A 25,314-nucleotide genomic window follows, 5' to 3' on the forward strand; every position below is an offset into this window, starting at 1 on the left:
TCTGCACATCTTTGAACTGTGGGATTGAAACCGGAGCACCCGGAGGAAACCCACGCAGACACGGGGAGAACGTGCAAAGTCCACACAGACAGTTGCCTGAGGCGGGAATTGAATCCAGCTCCCTGGCGCTATGAGGCAGCAGTGCTAACCACTGAGCCACCGTGCCACCCTTTTAGTTTTGTATTATCAACTAATTTAGATATATGACATACCTATCCTTCTTCCAAGTCATCAAAATAGATAGCAAATGACTGAGGCCTAGGACTGATCCATTGGTTATGCATTTCCAACCTGAAAAAGAACAAATAGTTCCAAATTTCTGTTTTCTGATGGTTAACCAATCCTCAAACCATGCCTTCTTCTTCTTCTTGTTGTGCAATAACTTTTATGGTGCCATATTATCAAATACTTTCAGGAAATGAAAATACAGTACATACATTGATTTTCCATTATGAACTCTGCATTTTAAATCCTCTGCATTTTAAATTCACAAAATCACATTGATTCTGTTTGATTTCATTACCTTTTCACAATATGTTGTTTGAAATAACTACACAGAGGTCAGTATACCGTCACCAAGTCATTTTTTATTTACATGTACACTGCATGTGGCTAGTCAGGTTGGAGTCAACTGTTGAAGTGAGGAGATTTTGAATTCCCTGTTCATTTATTTATTCCCCCATGCACCCATGTTGTGTGTGTGCAGGTGTGAGAGAATCCCCTGTTCATGTCTGACAGCCAGGACTCCCTAATTGGTCCTGGTTAACAACACCAATCAAGTGATCTCATAGTCAATAAGAACCACCTGATTTCAATCACTCCATTGCCAATTCTCCTTTAATAAAGGACTCCAGCATTTGTATAATGTTGAATGTTAGGCTAACTGACCAATAAGTTCCTGTCTGTAACCTTTCATTCTTGAATAGGGGTGCCTTGAAGCTTCCCAGATTCCAGTGAGATCTGGAATATTTCAACCAATACCTTCGCTATCTCTGCAGCAACTTTCCTTCAAACCCTTGGATGTAAGCTATTGGGTCCTGGCAACTTGCCGTTGATCACCTTTGTTAACCATAGGTGGTTCATGCTTCACATCAAGCTCTTCCTTTTGACCAGAATATGCTTTTAGATCCCTACAATGTTGGAACAGGCCATTCGGCCCAACAAGTCTACGCCGACCCTCCGAAGAGCAACCCATCCAGACCCATTCCCCTACATTTACCCCTGACTAATGCACCTAACACTACGGGCAATTTAGCATGGCCAATTCACTTAACTTGCACATCTTTGGACTGTGGGAGGAAACCAGAGCGGACACACATAGATATGGGGAGAATGTGCAAACTCCACACAGACAGTTGCCCAAGGTGGGAATTGAACCCGAGTCCCTGGCACTGTGAGGCAGCAGTGCTAACCACTGAGCCACCGTGCCACCCAAGAAAGGGGCCCTTCGGCCTATCAAATGTGCATTCACCCTCCCTCCCATGCTCAACACCTCCCCACGGCTAACCCACACATCCCTAGACACTAGATGCAATTTAGCATGGCCAATCCACCCTAACCTGCACATCTTTGGTTTGAGGGTGGAAACCAGAGCAAACGCGCACAGAGAACATGCAAACTAAACACAGGAATTCTGCCTGAGGGTGGAATCACACTCAGATCCCCAGCACCATGAGGTAGTAGTGCTAACCACTGAGCTACCAGGCTGCGCAGCTAAGCATTTTGCTGAGCATTATGAAGTATCTGCTTTAACGTCTGCCACTACTCATATACTGACTGTCCCCCTAGTCTATTTTCCAAGATCGCTCTGGATAACTCTTCCTTCATATATTTGTAATTGTCTTCATTCATGTTGAGGACACTTGTTTGAGATCCAGATTGCTCTGCCTCAAATTGAATTTAAAATTTAGTCAAATATAATTTCCTATTCAAAGAAATTATGTTGAAGAGAATTTTCTGTGTGCCCCACTATATCTTTCAACATTAAAAAAATCCACCAAATTCAATATTACAGATATTAAGCCAACTGTTCTCTGCCACCATGGGGCAAGATGGTGACTCAGTGGTTAGCACTGCTGCCTCACAGCACCAGGGTCCCAGGTTTGATTCCAACCTCAGGTGACTGTGTGGAATTTGCATTCACCCTGTGTCTGCTTGAGTTTCCTCCGGGTGCTCCGGTTTCCTCGCACAGTCCAAAGATGTGCAGGTCAGGGTAATTGGCCATGCTAAATTGCTCATAGTGCTAGATGCATTAGTCAGAGGGAAATGGGTCTGGGTTGGGTTACTCTTCAGAGGGTCTGTGTGGACTTGTTGGGTCAAAGAGCCTGTTTCCACACTGTAGTGAATCTAATCTTTTCTGCTTTCTGTCTTCCCCATTTCTTGAATGGTGGTATCACATTCGCTATTTTCCAGTCTGATGGGTTATTTCTAGGCTCTAGAAATTTTGGATAATTCTAGTATTATTTCAGCAACTGCATATATTAAAATTCAGAAGGATCTGGAGAGTTGTCACCTTCTAATACTTATTCAGTATCCTTTCTCTGATGAATGTAATTGATTAAATTTCCTCCCTTTCTTACACTTCCTGATTCATAATTCTTTATCTGATATATTTTGTATCCTCTACAGTGAAGATTTATGCTTAGTACCAGTTCAATTCATATGGCAATTCTTAATTTTCCATAACCATGACAACATTGACACTCTCAAAAACAAACCCTCACTTTATTTACAATTGCTCTTTTTAAAAAATGCAAATAAAAACTCTCTCTGTTTGTTTTTATATTTCAATCTAGCACTCTGCTCCCTCCTTATTAATCTATTAGCCGTTACTTAATCTTCTTTATCGTTGCTTCAATCTTCTAGTTTTGCCACTCACCTTGGTGAAATCATAGCTTCTTCTTTCAATTGATACTATTTTTAACTTTCTTAGCTGATACATTCTTCCATTGGAGTTTTTGTTTCTCTATCACTGGAATAAGCCTTTGTTGATTATTCTGAAACATCTCCTTAGATGTCTACTGCTGTAACTCTACTATCCTATTGGTAACCTAATTTTCCCAGTTCAGTTTAGCTCTGTCTTCATGCCACCATAAATGCCCTTGTTAAGTTTAAAACAGTTGTCTTAAATCCACTCTTCTCTCCCTCAAATTGAATGTGATACTCCATAATATTATGACTAATATTACATTGGGGTGCATTCATGATGAGGTTCTTAAGTAATCCTATCCTATTGCACACTGTCATTATTATGTATAATTATATTTATAATTGTTGTTATTGAATATACATTATTGTTATTGAATGAAATGCTGACACTTTGGACACATTCTTCTATTGTGGATGGATATATCACTATGTCATCGAATTGCATATATCTTAATGCCTTATATTGTATTAAACAACATTCTCTAAAGCATTTCTACAGCAGATGTGACTCCAAAAGGTGATGACAGATGGATATTTTGAATGGGTTCAGTAATCTGGATTCTTCATCCACAACTAATTGCCAAAGTCCATTGTAAGTATTCTGTTTGGAAGATGGGGCACTCTTGGCTAACTTTGCTAGGTTTTCATTTGCTGAGGTCCCTGGATAGGTGTCACTTTCTACTGTTCCAGTTAAACTAAATTTGATCCATGCAAAGATATTTTCTCCTTTGGAATAGTAACATACCTGAATATCATCTCATTGGCATTATAACATTACAACCTTTGTTGTACTTTTTCTATTTCAACTTTAATTTTGTTTAAGTTGGGGTGAGGGGCTTTCTTCAGAGTGAAGAAGCAAATTGGATTTGCATCATCTCAGAAAGATACGTTTTGTCTTTAGTTTTCCCAACGCTGAAGAACCATTGTGAGAAGACTTTTCAAAATTCATTTCTGTCTTCTGAATCGGTAATCTTATCGGTCGTACAGATCAATCTCAGCTTTCCCACTTAGTCAAGAATATCCCTGACTTTGAATAATGTAGAGAGGTTCAAGGAACTCTTGTTTTTTTAATATTTCAGCATCACAAAAATCTGACCTTTTACTTTAAATTAGGTTCCTCCGAGATCTTATAATTTAACAGATAAAGTTGCAATGCTGTTTGCTTCAGCCATTTTATTTGGTTTGATCATACTGAAACCCTAGTACCAGTATTGAAATTCTGTGGTGTATCAATCCACATATAGTTTAACACTCCAATACTGGTTTGGAGTGTGTTATTTCCCTTAACAAGGTCATTATGTGGTCTTGTCGTTCTTCAACCTCAGGCCTTCAAGCTGTGGCATTTCATTAAGACCTTTGCCCTTTGTTTGCAGGTTTGCAGTCCGTATTTACAACATCCACCATACTGCCTTCAATGAAGGCAGAATGGTGGATGTTGTAAGTACGGACTTCAGCAAGGTGCTCAACAAGGTTCCGCATGGTAGACTGGTTAGCAAGGCTACATCACATGGAATCCAGGGAAAGCTAGACATTTGGATACAAAATTGGGTTGAACATAGAAGAACGAGGATGGTGGTGGTGGAGGGTTGCGTTGTAGACTGGAGGCCTGTGACCAGCGATGTGCAATGAGGTTCAGTGCTGGGTCCATTGCTTTTTAACATGTATATAAATGATGTTGATGGGAACATAGGAGTATGGTTAGTACGTTTGCAAAATTGGTGGTGTCGTGGACAGTCGGAAAGGTTATCTCAGAGAGTACAGTGGCACCTTAACCAGATGGGTTGATGGGCCAAAGAGTGGCAGATGGGGTTTAATTTAGATAAATGTGAAATGCAATGTCTTGGTAAGGCAAATCAGAGCAGGATTTAATAACAGGGTCCTGGGAAGTGTTGTTGAACAGAAAGTGCTTGGATTACAGGTTCATATTTCCTTGAAAGTGGAATCAAAGGTAGATGGGGTAATGAAGAAGGTGTTTGGTACACTTGCTTTTATTGGTCAGTGCATTAAATACAGGAGTTGCGAGATCATGTTACAGCTGTACAGGACATTGGTTAGGTCACGTTTGAATACTGCATTCAATTCTGGTCTCCTAGCTATAGGAAAGATGTTGTTAAACTTGAAAGGATTTGGAAAAGATTTGCAAGAATGTTGCTGGGATTGGAGGATTTGATTTATAGGGAGAGGCTGAATAGGCTGGGGCTATTGTCCCTAGAATATTGGAGGCTGAGGGGTGATATTATAGAGGTTTATATAATCATGAGGCTCACAGATAGGGTAAATAGCCAAGGCTTTTTGGACCCAAGGGCTAGGTACTCCAAATCTAGAAGACATAGGTTTAGGGTGAAAAGGGAAAGATTTGAAAGGGACCTAAAGGACAATTTTTTTCACGCAAAATGTGATGTGTGTTTGGGATGAGCTGCCAGAGGAAGTGGTGAAGGCTGATACAATCACAACATTTAAAAGGCAACTGGATGAGTCCATGAATAGGAAAGGTTGAGAGGGATATGGGACAAATGCTGGCAAATGGGACTAAATTAATTTAGGATATTTGGTCAGCATGGACGAGTTGGACTGAAGGGTCTGTTTCTGTGCTGTTACAACTCTATGACTCTATAACTTAATTACCCACAATTATGACACTCTGCACCCTTTGCTGGATATTTCTCACATTTGTGAGGCTGATTCCGACCACACTGGTGAAACTTAAAAAGTTGGTGCACTTTTGCCCATGTTAAAGTGCTGAGATTTTCATATTCTTCCCCATCCCTGGCCTACAAATTGAATTGTTTCAGTCACTTTTGTCTTGCAATGGGTCCTTTCCTGTCTCATGCACGAATACCTAATTGTGTTTCCTGACTTCTGTTTATCTTAGAATTTGAACTACTTTGTCCAAAGAATATGATTCCTAGCCTGCAAGAGAGCTGATAAACCCAACAATGACTGAATGGCAGATTAAGCAGATTTAACCGTTAAATTTCTAAAGGTACTGTTTTCTGCTGGCCTATAGAGTGCATTAATAAATTAACACATCATTAGCAATGGTGTCCATGGAATTAATTAACCTGGCCTTTCTTGTCTTTCTTCTCCAAGCCTGAAGCCACTCTATATCGGTAAACTTTTTTCAGTTTCTCATTCCTGGGAATGTTGTAGCCTGGAATATTTCTGGAGAGCATTCACTCGTCTTCTGAGCCCCAGAATTGTTCCTACATCTGTTAGTGCTGCTTCAGACATTGTTTACTTAGTTTGGTATTCCGGCTTGCTTCGGCTGTTCTTGCGATTTTCTAATATCACGTCTGGTTCAGATAGTTGCCAGGGAGTGGGTTGGAATCAGTTGATTAATAGCAGGAATGAAGAATGATGGCATCATACATTCAAATATTTTATTGGGAGAAATTGATGATCACCCAGTGCTGGATATCAGCCAGCAGGTTGATAATTTAGGGACAGTGGAATCAGAAAAGGGTCAGTGAGTTGAACTGTGGGTCAATAGTTTGCCTTCTTTCCTGCTTGCTACACCTACACACTTACCTTCACCTACTGGTGCACAAGGACTGCCAGGTCTCCTTGAATATTAACCTCTCTCAATTTATTGCCATTGAAATAATGATCCACCTTCCTATTTTTGCTACTAATGCGGATAACCTCACATTTATCTACATTATACTGCACCTACTATGTATTTTCTCACTCACTTTGCTGGTCCAAACCACATTGCAACATCTCTGCATCCTCTTCACAGCTCACCTTTCCACCCAACTTTATGTTGAAAATTAGTTTGCTAGTCTTTTCTCTTTTTAAATAACATCACAATATTAGCAGTTATCTAATGTTTCAACATGTTGCAGGGAGCTGGAGAGAATTGGAAAATGATGATCAGAACCCGCATTATTCTCCTCCTTTGCTTTGTTTCACAGTCTGAGATACGTTTTATCCAGACTGATGAGTTCCCTGTTTCAACAATTCGAAACTCCTCAATATTTACGAGCGGCACGGTAGCACAGTGGCACAGTGTTTAGCACTACTGCCTCACAGCGCCAGAGACCTGGGTTCAATTCCTGCCTCTAGGCGATTGACTGTGTGGAGTTTGCACATTCTCCCCGTGTCTGCGTGGGTTTCCTCTGGGTGCTCTGGTTTCCTCCCACAGTCCAAAAATGTGCAGGTTAGGTGAATTGGCCATTGGATGTTAGGTGTAGGGGAATGGGTCTGGGTGGGTTGTGCTTTGGCGGGTTGGTGCAGACTTGTTGGGCCAAAGGGCCTGTTTCCACACTGTAAGTAGTCTAATCTAAGTTTCTTTCATTTGCTTATCACATCCAATATTTTCAGTCCTCCTCCTCAATATATATAACATCTCCTTCCTTTTTGAATATGGATGAAAAGTATATTCCAATAAATATGACGTGTCCAGCAACCAGACACAAATACATTTTAGTCCTTACTAGCATTACCCTTTCCTTGAAATACTCCTTGTTCTTTATAACATTATAAAACATCTAGGAAAGAAGTTGTTAAACTTGAAAGGGTGCAGAAAAGATTTACAAGGATGTTGCCAGGGTTGGAGGGTTTGAGCTATATGGAGCTATATGAATAGGCTGGGGCTGTTTTCCCTTGAGATCAGAGGCTGAGGAGTGACCTTACAGAGATGTATAAAATCATGAGGGCCATAGATAGGATAAATAGTCAAGGTCTTTTGTTCCCAGGATAGGGGAGTCCAAAACTAGAGGACAGAAGTTTAAGGTAAGAGGGGAAAAATATAAGAGGGACTTAAGGAGCAACTTTTTCACGCAGAGTGTGGTGCATGTATGGAATGAGCTGCCAGAGGAAGTGGTGGAGGCTGGAATAATTATATTCAAAAGGCATCTGGATAGGTATATGAGTAGGAGGGTTTAGATTAATTTAGGATGTCTGGTCAGCATGGATGAATTGGGCCAAAGAGTCTGTTTCTGTCCTGTACATCTCTATGACTCTACAATTCTAACTTGGATTTCCCTTGATTTTACTTGTAGATATATTAGATTAGATTACATTACAGTGTGGAAACAGGCCCTTCGGCCCAACAAGTCCACACTGACCCGCCGAAGCGTAACCCACGCATACCCCTACATTTACCCCTTACCTAACACTACGGGCAATTTAGCATGGCCAATTCACCTAACCTGCACATCTTTGGACTGTGGGAGGAAACCGGAGCACCCGGAGGAAACCCACGCAGACACAGGGAGAAAGTGCAAACTCCACACAGACAGGTGGGAATTGAACCCAGGTCTCTGATGTTGTGAGGGAGCAGTGGTTTCACTTTATGGTTTCACTTTGCTTTCCTAACTTCCTTTTCAATTTCACCCTTGCGCTTTTCACACATCTTAGTCTTTCCACAGTATTGCATTCTCAGTAACTAACAAAAGTTTCCCCTTTAACTTTCTAAATGTCTGCCTCTAATTTCTACCAAAGTTGGATGAAAATGGAGGGTGGGAGAGAGATAGTTAAATTAAAGCTTAACATTTTTTCCACAAACACTCTACTGATCAATCCAAAAAACAAAACCATATATTAAGCAGAAGGATTTATTGAAAGAAAACTGCAGAGACTGTTCCAACAGTCCCACTCAAAACGCCTGGACTCAGGTAGCCCAAAAATAAGTAGAGATGCTAAAACAGACAAAAATATCAGCAGGTCAATGAATTCTGTATCATTAATGAGGTAGATAAAGCTAATCCAGGTTAAATTTGGTGTAAAATAAATGGTGAATGGAAGAAGGAAAGGAAGAAAGGTCTTGCAATAAAGAACAGGTATCTAAGTCAAGTGTTTAATTGTACATTAGTTGCCTTTCTGAAGAATGCAGGAAAGATGTTGTGTACTTGCAATACCTTTCATGTCAGCTGCTGATTCCAAAATGAATGGAAGATTTTTAAGATATCATTTTGCTGAAATATAATGAAATGCAGCAGTCTATGTCTGCCCAAGTCTCCACGAATAGAAATGAGACAAAGAGTCAGTTTTTGGTGGTGCTGATTGAGGGATGAAATTTGTCAAAATAACAACAAAATAATCCAATTTTTTTAATATTATCGTGAGATTTTTTGTTTTCCATTCAGTACAAACAATTGGATCCTTGGCTAATGTTTCTATTACAAGGTGGCACCTCCAAAAGGTATTGCATTAAATTGTCAGCCTCGAGTAGGTTGGAGTGACAAGGGGTTAGGGAAAGTTGAGCTCAAATGTTCTTTTCCTACTCCATGGCTCTTCAAGTAAAACATTCAAACCTGGGAGGAAGTAAAATAAATCTGAAGACAAAAGCAAATATAGAAATGTGAATCTCAAGAGCAAATAGTTTGTCAGAAAGTTTGAGAATCTTTACTCATTCTTGTTTTTTCTAAAAATGTGCTATCACATCACCCTGTAGAGATTTGGTTGTTTTAACATTCCCCCTTCTCTTTGCATAGTATATTTGACAAGAATTAAGTCCAAACAAAATCAGCATTTAAGAAATATTATTTATTTTTATCAAAGATCGGATATATTTGTAATGTTGTTGGATCATCTGGAAGAAAGTTCCAAAAAGAATGAAGTCTTGAGATGAGCTTTGGGAGCTTGTAGCACACGAGGTCTCCATTGGTAACAACCTAAGAGAGATTCAGAGTCAAATATTACTGTGATACCATTCTTCATGTCAACTGTCAAAAATATACTATGATGCCAGGAAGCTCAATACATGCACTAATCATCACAAAATGTAACGTTTTTCTCCTGTAGATCAGCTAATTTCAGATCAAAGTCATTAAAGTCATGCAGAATTTTACAAATATTTATCTCCTAAAAGGAAGTATTATAGGTTCCTGTACTCAAAACATCACCCGACTGTGAGTTAGTGAGTTTGGCTTGTTTGTAAATGACATCTGTTTACAGCCTTTCAAAGAGGCTTTTCAAAAAAAGAAAGCATTTTTGTTAGGTGAAAGGGCAGTTTTCTAGAATGATTTGGAAACGCCAGTGTTGGACTGAGGCGTACAATCACCTGATGAAGAAGCAGCATTTCAAAAGCTAGTGCTTACAAATAAACCTGTTGGACTATAACCTGGTGTTTTGTGATTTTTAACTTAGTTTTCCACCAATCGTTTATGCAGTGGGTTGCATGGTGGCTCAGTGGCTAGCATTGCTGCCTTACAGTACCAGGGTCCCAGGTTCAATTCCACCCTCAGGCAATGTCTGTGTGGAGTTTGCACGTTCTCCCCATGTCTGTGTGGGTTTCCTCTGGGTGCTCCAGTTTCCCCCCACAGTCCAAAGATGTGCAGATCAGGTCAATTAGCCATGCTAAATTGCCCACAGTGTTAGGTGCATTAGTTAGAGGGAAATAGATCTGGGTGGGTTACTTTTCAGAGGGTTGGTGTGGACTTATTGGGCCGAAGGGCATGTTTCCACAATGTCGAGAATGTAATCTAAACATTCATAAGTTCAACATAATCTTCAATTTACTAAGAAATGGACAAATGTAAACCAGGCAACTATCAAATAGTTCTGTATCATGTTTTAAAGTTGTTTTTGAATATTTACAATCAAATTATTCATGTAGACACAGTTACTAAAAAAAGTCTAAGCTTTGTGATAAACACAATTTCAACTGTGTTAATAAAACTGCACCAGCTAACCATACAATCACATTGTGGAATATTTTCTGATACAAGAGAAAGAAATAAACAATGATGTTTGAAAGTATTGCCTGGTTGTACTAGTTTATATACAATATTTTGCTTATTATTACACAAATATACCTGAAAAAAATTGACACAGACTTCACGTCTAAAAATCAGTGCAATTCTGAGCAAAGCCTATGGATAGATTGTGCCCAGAGTGAAACTTTACACCTTATTTATTCATGAAATTAGGGTATCACTGGCTAAGCCAGCATTTATTACCCACCCTTAATTGCCCAGAGGGTAATTAAGAGGCAACCATGGTTAACACTGCTGCTTCACAGCGCCAGGGTTCGATTCCAGCCTTGAGCGATGGTCTGTGTTTCTGCGTGAGTTTCCTCCGGGTGCTCCGGTTTCCTCCCACAATCCAAAGGTGTGCAGGTTAGGTGAACTGGCCATGCTAAATTGCCCATAATGTTCAGGGATGTGTAGGTTAGGTGTATTAGTCAGGGATAAATGTAGAGTAATAGGGTAAGAGAATGGGTCTGGGTGGGTTACTCTTCGGAGGGTCGGTGTGGGCATGTAGGGCTGAATGGCCTGTGTCCACACTGTAGGGATCCTATCATTCCATCATTTTATCACATTGTTGTGGGTCTGGAGTCACATGTAGGCCAGACATGGTAAGGATGGCAGCTTCCTTCCCTAAAGGACATTAGTGATCAAAATGGGTTTTTGCCAACAATTGACAATGGATGCATAGTTAACATTAGACCCTAAATTCCAGAGTTTTGAAAGAAGTCAAATTCCAGTTCCACCATTTGCTGTGGCAGAATTTGAACCCAGTTCCTCAGAATATCACCCAACTCAACAATCCAGTATTAATACTCCTAGGCTATTCCGCCCAGATGCAGCTCCACCTTTTAATCCTTCTTAGATACTAAGGACAGAAAATTGATGAACAGCATGCCAATTAAAATAGAAAAAGGAATACTCATTTTTATTAAATATTTTATGTCCTTTACAATGCCCTATTCAACTGAGAAGTAAACTACTACACAAGTAACCACCAAATATTGTTGGGGGATATGAGTTATTATTTATTTCATAAGGTTATGTTACCTTTTTTTTCACCAAAAAATACTTATTCTCCATAAAAAGTCACAAATGCTTCATTTTTTGGGGGGAGTATAATCTTAAATGGAATTTGGACTGCTATAACTCAATACCAGGAAAGGATTTTGCAATGAAGAATTCAAGTGTTGCATATTGTTGAGCAGTGTAACAAAATGTTGCTTTGTGGAAGCAAAAAGAGGGAAAATTCAAAATTGAATGGCACCAAGAATCTTTTGAGTCAAGGAAATGCTGCCTGACAACAGTTCTCTGATTATTTGAGGTCAGAGCGTTAAAAAAAATCTAAGTGCTGATAGGAGCAGAGAGTGAAAAACATCCAGTGGGTGCAGATAGAAAGCATTTCTCTCTCTCTCTTTTCCTCTCAGGAAAGAGACATAAATGCCAAGAAACTGTAAAGGAAATAATTCATCCAAGAAAAGACCTAAGTTCACCTGATCAACTATCAAATTGAAGAACAACCAACACCGTATATAAAACAATACATTGCCATTGCAAAAATCAAAAGGACTGTCAGGAAAATAACTTTCCACCTTGAAGTCTGATTTACTTACTCTACATTTTTTTCTTTTACACTCATGGTATATATATTAAACCATTTGTCTTTAATCTGTCTAAATCATGATTGGTTGTGTATGTGTATGTGATTTTGAAGGGGTACAGTTAAAGTTGCATAAATTATAAATCCTTTCCTTTCAAAGTTCTTGTTAAAGTTAGATGTGTTACAATAAATTGCATTAATGCTTTTCTTACTGAAGTAACCTGGTGTGAATTGCTATTATCCTGAGTAGCAGTCAGGCATGTAAATTGTTTTCTTTTGGTCTGACTGGGATTTTTTATGTCTTTACATTTTGTGACAGTTTGAGAAACGGGTTGGGGGGTGGGGGGCATGCACTTTACTCGTCTCAGTTAAGGCACGATATTTTTCTTAAATTTGGGTACTGTCCCTGGATGATACAAATGACCAGATTCTCTTTGCATTTTTGTTTAATCAAACGCGCATAAAGTGGCACTTTTCTATGACCTTGCTGACCAAATCTGTTGCTGGTTATCTTTTTGTTTTAATATCTTATGACCTGCGAACACAGAATCAATGTATCAGTTTAAACTAATAACATACTACAGTCATCTTTTCCAATTTTCTGCTGACTGTCCTGAAGTTTAAGGCTATTGCTGGAATATAGTCACTACCCACTATCCATTATCTACTGACTGCAGTGGTCTGCCCTACTCTGGACAGCCCAGTTTTACTGTGAGGTCCTGAAACAAATAGAAGGCTTCTTTTTTATAGATGCTTTGGTTAGGTTCAATCTGGTTAGTTTCCAGCATGTATTGAAATGGTATTTCTACCTGAACTTGTTTTTCCAGACTTAATGATAAGGACATTGAGTTATTGGTACTGATTACTCTACATCAACATCATACCTACCTAACATAATACATCCAGTTCTGGTTGTACAGATTTCCCTGAACTTTCTGCATAACTGTGATCACAACTCACTGGGGTACTATGCTGGAAACCAAGTCCCACTATTCCCAGAGATTGCAACAAATGGGTAGTAGCACAATGGCTCAGTGATTAGCCCTGCTGCCTCACAGCACTAGGGACTTAGGTTCAGTTCCACTCTTGGGTGATTGTCTGTGTAGGGCTTACATATTCTCCCTGTGTCTGCATGTGTTTCCTCCAGGTGCTCTGGTATCCTCCCACAGACCAAAGTTATGTAGGTTAGGTGGTTGATCATGGGAAACGCAGGGTTACAGGGACAGGATGCATCTGGGTGGAATGCTGTTTTGAAGGAGTGGTGTGGACTCAATGGGCCACAGGGCCTGCTTCCACACTGTAGGGATTCTGTGAAATTTGAAGATGTAACAAAGTTGACTCATTGCTACACAGGATTAAAGCAAACCATAACAGGTGTTCCTCAGTAACAACAAAAAAGTAACTATTTGTTCTAACACTGTTAACTTTAACAAAAGCAGTAAAGAAATAGGATTTCTAACTCATGTCACTTAAACTTTACCTTTTTTAAATTCACACACATGCAGACACGCTAAGAAAACCAGACAAATTCAACATAGCTAGTGGAAGGAAAAGATGTTGGAGGACAAGATTTCTGGATCACTAATCCAAAAATCACAGAGCTAGATCCGTTGGATCCACAATGCCTTTCTTTTGGTGCCTCAATGTTATTTGCTCAGCATTGATCAGTCCTTAGTTCATAGTTGCTTGGTTGGTCCCATGTACTTTCTGATTGTCTTTGGGCTTTGGAACTGTTTCCTTTGTATTTCCAAATGTATGTTTCCTCCTCTTTCAACATAAATTTGGTGGAAGAGCAACTTTACAGAGAATGATGGTGTTAATTTAAAGAGGTTTCCTGGTTTCTCTCACTCAGTCCTTTCATCAGGTCCATATTAAACTGCAATTGATTAATCAGAGGTTTGTTGCTATGCTGAGCTCTACTGAATTTACAAAAACAGGTGCCAATGGAAAACCAGACTCCTCTGGTCAATACGGTTCAGAACACTTCCAAGTAGTGTCAATGTTTCTGGACATAGTGTCCCAAGAAATAATGTTGTTTCATATGCACTGGTTAGCTTTAACTGTTTTCCTAAAGTTATAAACAACACTTTGTGCTTTCTCTCTCTTTGTTTAAAACAGTGTCCATTTTTCTCATTTTCAGTTATCGTCCAAATATTGAATGTAAAAGTAAAAACATGTTTTTTTACATACTTTCGCCCTTAAATGAAATGAGTTGTGGGTTAGCACACTCAAAATAAAGTCCAGCTATTCTTGGAATCATTATAAAACCTAAGGATTTTGAAATGTAAGCAAAATTCCCAGCTTACCCATCTTTTAGACCCAGGTTGACAGAAAATGTGAACCAATTTTCAGCATGTATTATAATGAATAAGTTATTAAAAATGAATAGTCTAACTAGAGAAAAACAATTATAAATACAGATTAGTATATAACTCCATTATTTAAAACTCTAACCTTTTGTAAACTCCCCTTCTACAACACAAACAGACAGATATGAAGGAAGAAATGTAGGTGTAATGGACAGAGAGAAAGGAATCTAACTTTCCCTAATATCCGGATATAGCGCATTATCCTCCACCATTTCTGCCACCTACAATCAGACCCTACCACCAGACACATACTTCCCTCCCCATTCCTATCTGTGTTCCACAGAGACCACTCCCTCCATAACTCTGTCGTTAAGCCCCTGCCCTCCCCCCACCCCAACACTTCACACCTGGCACCCTCCCTTGCTGCCACAAGAGGTGTAAAACCTGTGCCCACACCTCCTCTCTGTCCAAGGTCCCAAAGGATCTTTTCACATCTAGCAAAAATTTTCCTGTACATCCATGTGTCCATTGCTCTCGATATGATCTCCTCTACATTGGAGAGACAGGATGCCAAATCGTGGAGTGTTTCATTGAACATCTCTGGGATAATGCACTCAAGAACTCCACCATTTTGTGGCCAACCACTTCAACTCCCCCTCCCACTCCACCGAGGACATGCAAGTCCTGGGCCTCCCCCAAAGCCAAATCCAAACCACCCGACTACTGGAGGAAGAACACCTCATCTTCCCCCTAGGGACCCTTTAACCACACAGCATCAACATTGATTTCACTAGTTTTCAAATCTCCCATCCCTAGACTCATCCCAGATCCAACCTTCCAACTCGGCACTGCCCTCTTGACTTATCCCACCTGTCCATCTTCCTTCCCACCGATCGCATGGTCCCCATCAATCTCTCACAATCACCCCCCACCTGCATCTACCTATTGCCTTCACAGCAACCTCCCCCAGCTCCACTCCCACCCTACTATTTATCTCTCAGCCACTTTCCCCCACACGCCACCACCCCCATATTCCTGATGAAAGGCTCCTCAAGATGCTGCCTGACATACTGTGCTTTTCCAGTGCCACACGTTTCGACTCTGACTCTCAGATTCTGCAGTGCCCATTTTCTCTCTGTTTCAGGGTTTGCTGAGATCATTCTTAGGATGATCAGAATGCTGTCCCTCAAGCTTCCTTCTGTAGATACTTTCACCTATTTGCAGCAGGCACAGGGTGACTGGTTCACACATATGACAATCTGTGAATTATCAATTAAAAGCCACAGCTTCCAACAACTGGAAATGGGAAATGCACTGGCTTTTTTAAGGCTTAAGGTGCTTTTTACTGAAGTGTATAACCTCCTTCCCCAGAAATCAGATGGTTTCTGCCAATATATTCACACTCCTGAGCTGTTCAGCTAGGAACCAATCACAGAGTTGTTGTCAGAGAAAAAAATCTTTGTCATTGATAATTGGTCAGTAGTTCATGCATCGGTCAGCTAACTATTAACAGCCAAAGATCCAATTGTACATGCCTCTTAGCACCAGCTCATCTGCAAAAACAGCTTCCACCACTGCTTGAACAAGCAGCTGTGTAAACAGCACTCACAATGAGTGCTGGGTTATTTGTTTTTAATGAATTGTTCAACAATATTTGTTTTTTATGGAAACATTTTCTTTCACATTTGTGTCCACAATTGAAAATGCAGACAAATCAAAAATAAAAGGTTTTTAATACATGAAACACTTGTTAATATATTTCATTTCAAATGATCTGGTATAGAGCTCACAAAACATCAAGCATATCCATTCATCCTCATTCATTTCCCTTAAATTCTTAACTCACTTGCACGTTTTCACATTCTGGACAATGTAAGTACTGTCACATTATTTCTTCCAGTAATGTGAATAATGTTTTACATTGAATCAATAAGCTCCACCTGAACAATCTAAACAATTTAGAATAAACTATGTCTGAACAATTTAAATTTTTCAACAAGAATTCGTGAATTATGGTCAGTTTATTTTTTTTTGTACATGAGTCTTCAAAATGTTAAAGAGTCAATAATAGCCTGGTTTCCTTGTTTTTACTGAAGAATACTTATTCTTGTATTGTTTTAATTTCTGACAAAAGTGCCGTACTGGCTTCACTATTCCCAGCTCATCTTGCAACTCCCTCAAGTCATTACCAAAAATTACCATTTTAAAAGGTGTTGTAAGTTCAGGGGTGGCCAATGATGTTTGATTTATTAGAATTGCCTTCAGCTTCTCAAAGGATCCTTGGCATTCTGCTGACCATACACTTCACATGTCTTCATAACAGAATTTTCAAAGGTACAGCAATTGTGCTGAAGTAAGACATAAATTTCCAGGGAATCCCTCACATGCCTGAAAAATCTTATAATTTTCCTTTGAGTTTTCACAGCAAGGAATCCTTTACATATGCTATTCTTCATAGAATCACTACAATGTGGGAGCAGGCCATTCTGCCCATCAAGTCCATAACAACACTCCAAAGAGCATCCTGCCCAATCCCTGCATTTCCCACAGCTAATCCATACATCGTTAGATTGCGTGAGGAAATTGGAGCACCCAGAGAAAATCCCACACAGGCACAGGGAGAATGTGCAAACTGCACACAGGTAGTTACCTAAGGGTGAAACTGAGCCCATGTCCCTGGCACTGTGAGGCAGCAGTATTAACCACTGAGTCACTGTGCTACCCATGCCTGATATATCCTTGGTAGGTTACCTTTGCCTTTGCACATTCACTCTTGGTAAAATAGATTACTAATCCAGCTAACTTCAGTTGTCTACATGTGCCCTTTAATTTCTTTTACATATATTTCCAAGTATTAAAGTATATCACAACTTTGTCTAAATGAATTACACAGTTCAGTACTTTAGCTTTGATTTGATACACACATCTGTGTAATGTAGCTGGAGCATTTTCAAATAGTATCACTGACATTGATAATCTACCATTTAGTAAAACAAAGGCAGATATTTATTTAGCTTTGAAGGCAGTGGTACTAGCAAGTAACCTTCCACAGATCAGTGTTAGAAAAAAAAAATGAAGCACTGCTAACCCTGTCGATACAATATTCCAATCAATTCCAATATGCTTTTGTTACTGCATTCATCTTTTGGTTATCTATGCAGAATCCTGTTTATCCATCTGGTTTAGGAACTAATATCATGAATGAAATCAAACTACTTTGTATGGGGCCAATCAAGTAATTATCAAGCATGGATTGAATCACCATTTCTAAATGAGCTTGTCTTTCAGAGCTTAACAGATAAGGCGTTTGGTTTATCAACATTGAATCTCCTATGACCACGTCCTGTCCAGTTAACATAGCACATCCAGGTATATCGCCACGGATTTCTTTGAATTTTCCATATAATCTTCCTCAATCTTCCTGTCCACCTTCTCCTAAATATATTAATCTTCCTCTCCTTCTATCTCACTCCTATTGTTCTTCTCATCCTCAATTATTTTTTATTACCAGACTCTCTTTCTTAACATTTTCCTGCAATGGTATTGTTACTCGGGACATAACCGATTCTCATTCCAGCTCACAGAGATTCATCTACTGGATGAATCACAATTATAGTACACTGGTTTGGATACTGTTGGGGGGATCAATGGGGCACAGGTCTCTGGCACAGAGTCTGTCCCTGTTCCTGTTGCTCAGAAGGGAAGGAGGAAGAGGAGCAGAGTATTTGTCATTGGGGATTCCATAGTTCAGGGACAGATAGGAGGTTTTTTGGGGAACGAGAGAGACTCAACATTTGGTGTGTTGCTGCCCAGGTGCCAGGGTTCGTGATGTCTCTGATCGTGTTTTCAGGATCCTTGCGGGAATCGGGGAGCAGCTCCAAGTCATGGTCCCCATAGGCACCAATGACATAGGTAGGAGGATTTATGGGGATTTAAAACAGAAATTCAGGGAACTAGGGTGGAAGCTTAGAGTTAGAATAAACAGAGTTGTTATCTGTGGTTTTTTGCCCATTCCACGTGCTAGCGAAGTGAGGAATAGGGAGAGGGAGGAGTTGAACACATGGTTACAGGGATGTTGCAGGAGGGAGTGTTTTGGATTCCTGGATAATTAGGGCTCTTTCTGGGATAGGTAAGATCTTTACAAACAGGATGGTCTTCACCTGAACCAGAGGGGTATCAATATCCTGGGGGGGGGGAATTTGCTAATGCTCTTTGGGCGGGTTTAAACTAATTCAGCAGGGGGATGGGAACCGAAATTGTCATTCAAGTAGATGGGAGATGAGAGTAGTGAAGTCAGAACTAAGATTTCAAGATTGCAAGAAGGCACTGGCAGGCAAGAAGTTGGTTTGGAGTGTGTTTGCTTCAACACCAGGAGCATCCGGAATAAGGTGGGTGAACTTGCAACATAGGTTGATACCTGGGATTTCAATGTTATGGCCATTTCAGAGACATGGGCAGAATAGGGACAGGAATGGTTATTGCAGGTTCCAGGATTTAGATGTTTCAGTAAGAACAGAGAAAATGGTAAAAGAGGGCGTGGTATGGCACTGTTAGTCAAGGACAGTATTACAGTTGCAGAAAGGACATTTGAAGACTTCTCTCCTGAGATAGTATGGGCTGAGATTAGAAACTGGAAAGGAGAGGTTACCCTACTGGGAGTTTTCTATTGGCCTCCTAATAGTTCCAGAGATGTAGAAGAAAGGATAGCAAAATGATTCTAGATAGGAGCGAGAGTAACAGGGTAGTTGTAATGAGGTCTTTAACTTTCCAAATATTGACTAGGAATACTATAGTTCAAGTACTTTAGGTGGGTCAGTTTTTGTCCAATGGTGTGCAGAAGACTTTCTTGACACAGTATGTAGACAGGCCAACAAGGAGCGAGGCCACATCAGCTTTGGTACTGGGTAATGAACCCAGCCAGGTGTTAGACTTGGAGGTAGGTGAGCACTTTGGTGATAGTGACCACAATGTTTTCTTTAGTGATGGAAAGGGATAAGTATATACTGAAGGGCAAGAGTTATTGGTGGGGGAAAGGCAATTATGATGCAATTAGGCAAGTTTTAGTATGCATAGGATGGGGAAGGAAACTGCAGGTGATGGGCACAATTGAAATGTGGATGTTATTCAAGGTCCTTGATAAGTATGTACCTGTCAGGCAGAGAGGAAGTTGTCAAGCGTGGGAGCTGTGGTTTACTAAATAAGTTGAATCTCTTGTGAAGAGGAAGAAGAAAGCTTATGTTAGGATGTGATGTGATGGCTCAGTTAGGGTGCTTGCGAGTTACAAGTTATTCAGAAAAGACCTGAAGATAGAGCTAAGAAGAGCCTGAAGGGTACATGAGAAGTTGTTGACAGGTAGGATCATGGAAACCTCTAAGGCTTTCTAGAGGTATATCAAGAATAAAACAATGACTAGAGTAAGATTAGAGCCAATCAAGGATAGTAGTGGGAAGTTGGGCGTGGAGTCAGAGGAGATAGGGGAAGCACTTAATGAATACTTTTCATCAGTATTCGCACTAGAAAAAGACAATGTGATCGAAGAGGATACTGACATACAGGCAACAAGACTAGATGGGATTGAGGTGCATAACAAGGAGGTGTTAGTAATTCTGCAAAGTGTAAACCAGATAAGTCCCCAGGGCCAGATAGGATTTATCCTAGGATTCTCTGGGAAGCCAGGGAGGAAATTGCCAAGCCTTTGGCTTTGATCTTTATGTCATCATTGTCTACAGGAATAGTGCCAGAAGACTGGAGGATAGCAAATGTTGCTTCCTTATTCAAGAAGGGGAGTAGAGACAACCCTGGAAATTATAGACCTGTGAAACTTACTTCAGTTGTGATTAGATTAGATTCCCAACAGTGTGGAAACAGGCCCTTCAGCCCAACAAGTCCACACCGACCCTCCGAAGAGTAACTCACCCAGTCCCATTTCCCTCTGATTATTACACCTAACACTATGGGCAATTTAACGTGGCCAATTCACCTAACTTGCACATCTTTGGACTGTGGGAGGAAACCCATGCAGACATGGCGAGAATGTGCAAACTCCACACAGACAGTCACTCGAGTCTGGAATTGAACCTAGGACCTTGGTGCTGTGAGGCAGCAGTGCTAACCACTGAGCCACCATGCCGCCCCATGGGCAAAGTATTGAAAAGTGTTATAAGAGATAGGATTTAGAGATCATCTAGAGATGAATAAGTTGATTAGGTATAGTCAACACAGTTTTGTGAAGGGTAGGTCATGCCTCATAACCTTATTGAGTTCTTTGAGAAGGTGACCAAACAGGTGGATGAGGGTAAAGCAGTTGATGTGGTGTATATGGATTTCAGTAAGGCATTTGATAAGGTTCCCCATGTAGGCTATTGAACAAAATATGGAGGCATGGGATTGAGGAAGAATTAGCAGTTTGGATCAAACATTGGTAGCTGAAAGAAGACAGAGGATATTGGTTGATGGGAAATATTCATCCTGGGGTTTAGTTACTAGTCGGGTATCACAAGGATCTGTTTTGGGTCCACTGTTGTTTGTCATTTATATAAATGACCTTTATGAGAGCATAGAAAGATGGCTTAATAGATTTGTGGATGACACTAAGGTCGGTAGAGTTGTGAATAGTGATGAAGGATGTTGTAAGTTACAGAGAGACATAGAGGTGGCAAGTGGAGTTTAATGTGGAAAGGTGTGAGGTGATTCACTTTGGAAGGAGGAACGGAAATGCAGAGCACTGGGTGAATGGTAAGATTCTTGGTAATGCAGATGAGCAGAGAGATCTCAGTGTCCAAGTACATTGTTGCCACCCAGGTTGATAGGGTTGTTAAGAAGGCATATGGTGTGTTAGCTTTTATTGGTGGAAGGATTGAGTTTTGGAACCATGAGATCATGCTACAGCTGAACAAAACTCTAGTGCAGCCACATTTGGAGTATTGCGTACAGTTCTGGTCGCCGCATTATGGGAAGATGTGGAAGCTTTGGAAAGGGTTCAGAGGAGATTTACTAGGACGTTGCCTGGTATGGAGGGAAGGTCTTACAAAGAAAGGCTAAAGGACTTGAGACTGTTTTTGGTAGAGAGAAGAAGGTTGAGAGGTGACTTAATTGAGACATATAAGATAATCAGAGGGTGGACAGTGAGAATCTTTTTCCTCAGATGGCAATGGATAGCATGAGGGGACATAGCTTTAAATTGAGGGGTGATAAATATAGGACAGATGTCAGAGGTAGTCTCTTTACTCAGAATAGTAGGGGCATGGAAAGCGCTGCCTGCAACAATAGTAGACTCGCCAACTTTAAGGGCATTTAAATGGTCATTGGATAAGCTAATGGGTGAGAATGGAATAGTGTAGGTTAGATGGGTTTCAGATTGTTGCGCCGACCTGTGGAACAATCGAGGGCCGAAGGACCTGTATTACACTGTAATGTTCTACGTTCTATGCCCTAAACTTTGTCTTGTAAAAGGTAATGCTACTAACACTTCATCTCCTTCAAACATTCTCCTTACAGCATGTCTGTGTGCTCATTCCTTAATCATTGCCTGTGAATGCTCTGGCAAGACTATCTAGCAACATTTAGGATTGGTCTGTTAGCCTTAAAACCTGTGTTCGTTGATTTTAATGGATCTCTTTACCTATGACCATGGATCAATTTGAGTAGACTAATGCAGTAGATTTTTTTTGGGATAGTTTCTGTTAGCAAATCATAAGAAGTCTAATCCTTTGTCCTGATCATAAGAAGTCCAATCCTTTGACCTGATCCTATAGATATTCATGACAATAGTCCTTAATCATTATTTCGAGAATCTCATGGTATCTTTCCAAAACATGCATTGAAATTTAACTGTTAAACTCTTTAATTTTCATTGCTTGTTAGGTCCAGAAAAATTTAGACAAAGTTGGGACCTTGGTCTGATTGTAAATCATTCAGTCGTCCATAAGAAGCAAAAATTGTTTTTTTTGTACTACTACCTTAATTGTAATTATCCTTCAAAGAAAAGCTTCTGAAAATCAGTTTGCCATATCCATAGTTATAAGGATATACTGAGTGTCCTGCTTACATTTTCAACAATGGTCTGACACAACCTACTGTTATGGAGTCAACTGCACCCCCTCAAAATATATTGAAAAGATAGCTTAGACCCTCACACTTTTTCTTATTTTAAAGAAAGGTGTAGTGTTCCAAATGCAATTTGATTGGTCAAACAGTTAAAATACAGACAAAATAAAAATAAAAAGGTAAGTATTGGCTCAACTGTAACTATTGAAATGCTAAACGAAATGATGCATATATTAACAACTACTAACTAACTGTTCCAGTTTAGTAACATCCCATAAACACGCCTTTGGCAAAGACAAATTCAAGAAAACAGATGGTTTCATATGTAATTCTAGCAGCAGGAAGACAATCCCAGGTTTTAGCTGTAACAGAGAGAGGAATAAAAACTTTCAGTTTCAAGACCCCAGAAATTGTAGAAAGATAACACTAAAAAATCTGGTTCTGTGGGAGTTTTACCCCACCCTTATGGGCTGCTTTGTTATTCCAACCTTTTGTTTTAAAAAGTTCTCACAAGCTGTTCACTTTATTGGTTTTGAGTAGACTGTTTGACACCTCTGTCTCAACCTCTCTTCATACAAAAACGGGCAAAATACACCTCTTAAACCCATTGTATTGTCACACTAATCACACGCAATTGAACATTTCTTCATAATCTGGTGTGTATATTATTGATGCCAGTTTGACCATACGTTATGGCTTTCCATGCCTCAAAGGTAAGGCTTGCTTCACAGAAATGTACTATGAGAAGGTGAGGATTGCAGATGTTCAAAAATCAGTTGAAAATGGTGGCGTGGGAATAGCACAGCAAATCAGGCAGCATTCAAGGAGCAGGAGAGTCGGGCATAAGCCCTTCATCAAGAATGTGGGGGAGGGAGGGGGATGAGAGATAAATCGGGGGGGAGGCGGTGGGGGAAGGTAGGTGTGAAGGTGATAAGTGGATGCAATAGGCGATAGGTAATTGTAATAGGTCCGGGGAGGGTGGAGTAGATAGGCAGGAAGGAAGATGGACAGGTAGGACAGGTCAAGAGGGTGGTGCCGAGTCGGGTGGCTTGGATCTGGAGTGAGGTGGGAGAAGGGGAGATTTGAAACTAGTGAAGTTGATGTTGATGCACTATGTCCTTATGACATCTTAGTAAGGTAAAATGATGTTCAAGTTTTCGATATTGCTAAATGTTCTGTCAAAGGATATTCAAGTGGTACGCATAACATCTTAAGATATTTGGACAATACAACCAAAACAGCCATTCATTCCTAATCTAAAAATCTATGAAGGTGATTTCACTTCTTCTTCAGAACTCAGTTTTTAACATAATAGCATTTTGAGGTTAAAGGAGTTCTGATTTCAGTGCAACTTAATTAATTAGCTGGCTTAAAGTGCTTTCAATTAATAAAGACTTGCTAAACACTTTTCATGAATCAAGGTTAAAAATCACACAATGCCAGATTACAGTCCCACAGGTTTATTTGGAAGCACTAGCTTTCGGAGCACTGCTCTTTCATCATATGGTTGTGGAGTGCAAGATCATAACACACAGAATTTATACCAAAAGTTTACAGTGTGATATAACTTAAATAATATATTGAAAAGATCTAAATTGTTTGTTAAGTCTCTCAGTTTTTAGAATGATCATGTTGATTTCAGTTCTTTCATATGTAAATCCCAGACATTTCTAAAGTTACACTCTCAAGTGAACTTTGACAATGGATGCCATCTCAGCCCAGAAAATGCCTTGAAGGTGTGAGGTGCCCTGTGTGAGGCTGTCTGTGCCCCAACGTTCAGACTGATTCTAATCTAAAAAAGGGATTTACAGAATCTTACACAGATTCATGCAGTTTTTGAACAAAATAAAATGTAATTCTGCAAGTACAAATTCACCCCACAAACTTATGTCTGTGTGTGTGTGCATGTGGATGTGTGTGTGTGAGGGGCTATGAGTGTCTCTGAGAGAGTGTGTGTACGTGTGAGTGTGAGTGTGTGTGTGTGTGTTGGTGGAATGTCTGTCTGCGAGTGTGTGTCTATGTCTGTGTCTGTGTTTAGTGCAATGAGGTCAACTGTAGTGTGACATGAACCCAAGGTCCCAGCTGAGGCCATGCCCATGGGTACCGAACTTGGCTATCCTCTGCTCGGCCACTTTGCATTGTTGCCTGTCCTGATGTCTGCCTTGGAGGATGGTCACCCAGAGGTCTGAGGTCAAATGTCCTGGACAGCTGACATGTTCTCTGATTGGGAGGGAATGCTCCTGTCTGTTGATTGTTGTGCGGTGTCCATTCATTCGTTGCCATAGCCTTTGCTCGGTCTCATCAATGTACCATGCCTCAGGGCATCCTTGCCTGCAGCGTATGAGATACATAACATTGGCCGACTCACATGAGTACCTGTTGTGTACATGGTAGGCAGTGTCCCAATGTGTAATGATGGTATCCGTGTCAACACTAACACGTCTGCAGCGCCTACCATGTCAAGGTTGTATGGTGTTGTCCTGAAAGCCGGGCAGTTTGCTGCGAACAATGATCTATTCGAGGTTTGGTGGTTGTTTAAAGGTAAGAAGCGGAGGTGTGGGGAAGGTCTTGGCGAGGTGCTCATCCACATTGATCATATGTCGCAGGCTGTGAAGAACATGGCGTAGTCTTTTGGCTCCTGGGAAGTTTTGGACAATGATTCATGAATCATTATACACTCTAACATTGGATTGCAGCATTATTTTGAACTCTGTGATGAACTTTGTTTAGTCATTGCTCT

General features: G+C 40.3%; 1 long non-coding RNA gene across 5 annotated transcripts in view; it reads right to left on the reverse strand.

The window, feature by feature from the left end:
- Window positions 1-9,396: 9,396 nt before the first annotated feature.
- LOC140486973 (uncharacterized) overlaps window positions 9,397-25,314 on the reverse strand; it is a 43,241-nt gene continuing 27,323 nt past the window's right edge. For all 5 annotated transcript variants that reach the window (XR_011962686.1, XR_011962689.1, XR_011962685.1 and 2 more), the window contains one exon: window positions 9,397-9,545. This is a non-coding gene — a long non-coding RNA (uncharacterized lncRNA). The remainder of the gene's footprint in view (window positions 9,546-25,314) is intronic.

This window comes from Chiloscyllium punctatum, chromosome 16 (genome assembly GCF_047496795.1).
Source record: "Chiloscyllium punctatum isolate Juve2018m chromosome 16, sChiPun1.3, whole genome shotgun sequence".
Taxonomy (NCBI): Eukaryota; Metazoa; Chordata; class Chondrichthyes; order Orectolobiformes; family Hemiscylliidae; genus Chiloscyllium; species Chiloscyllium punctatum.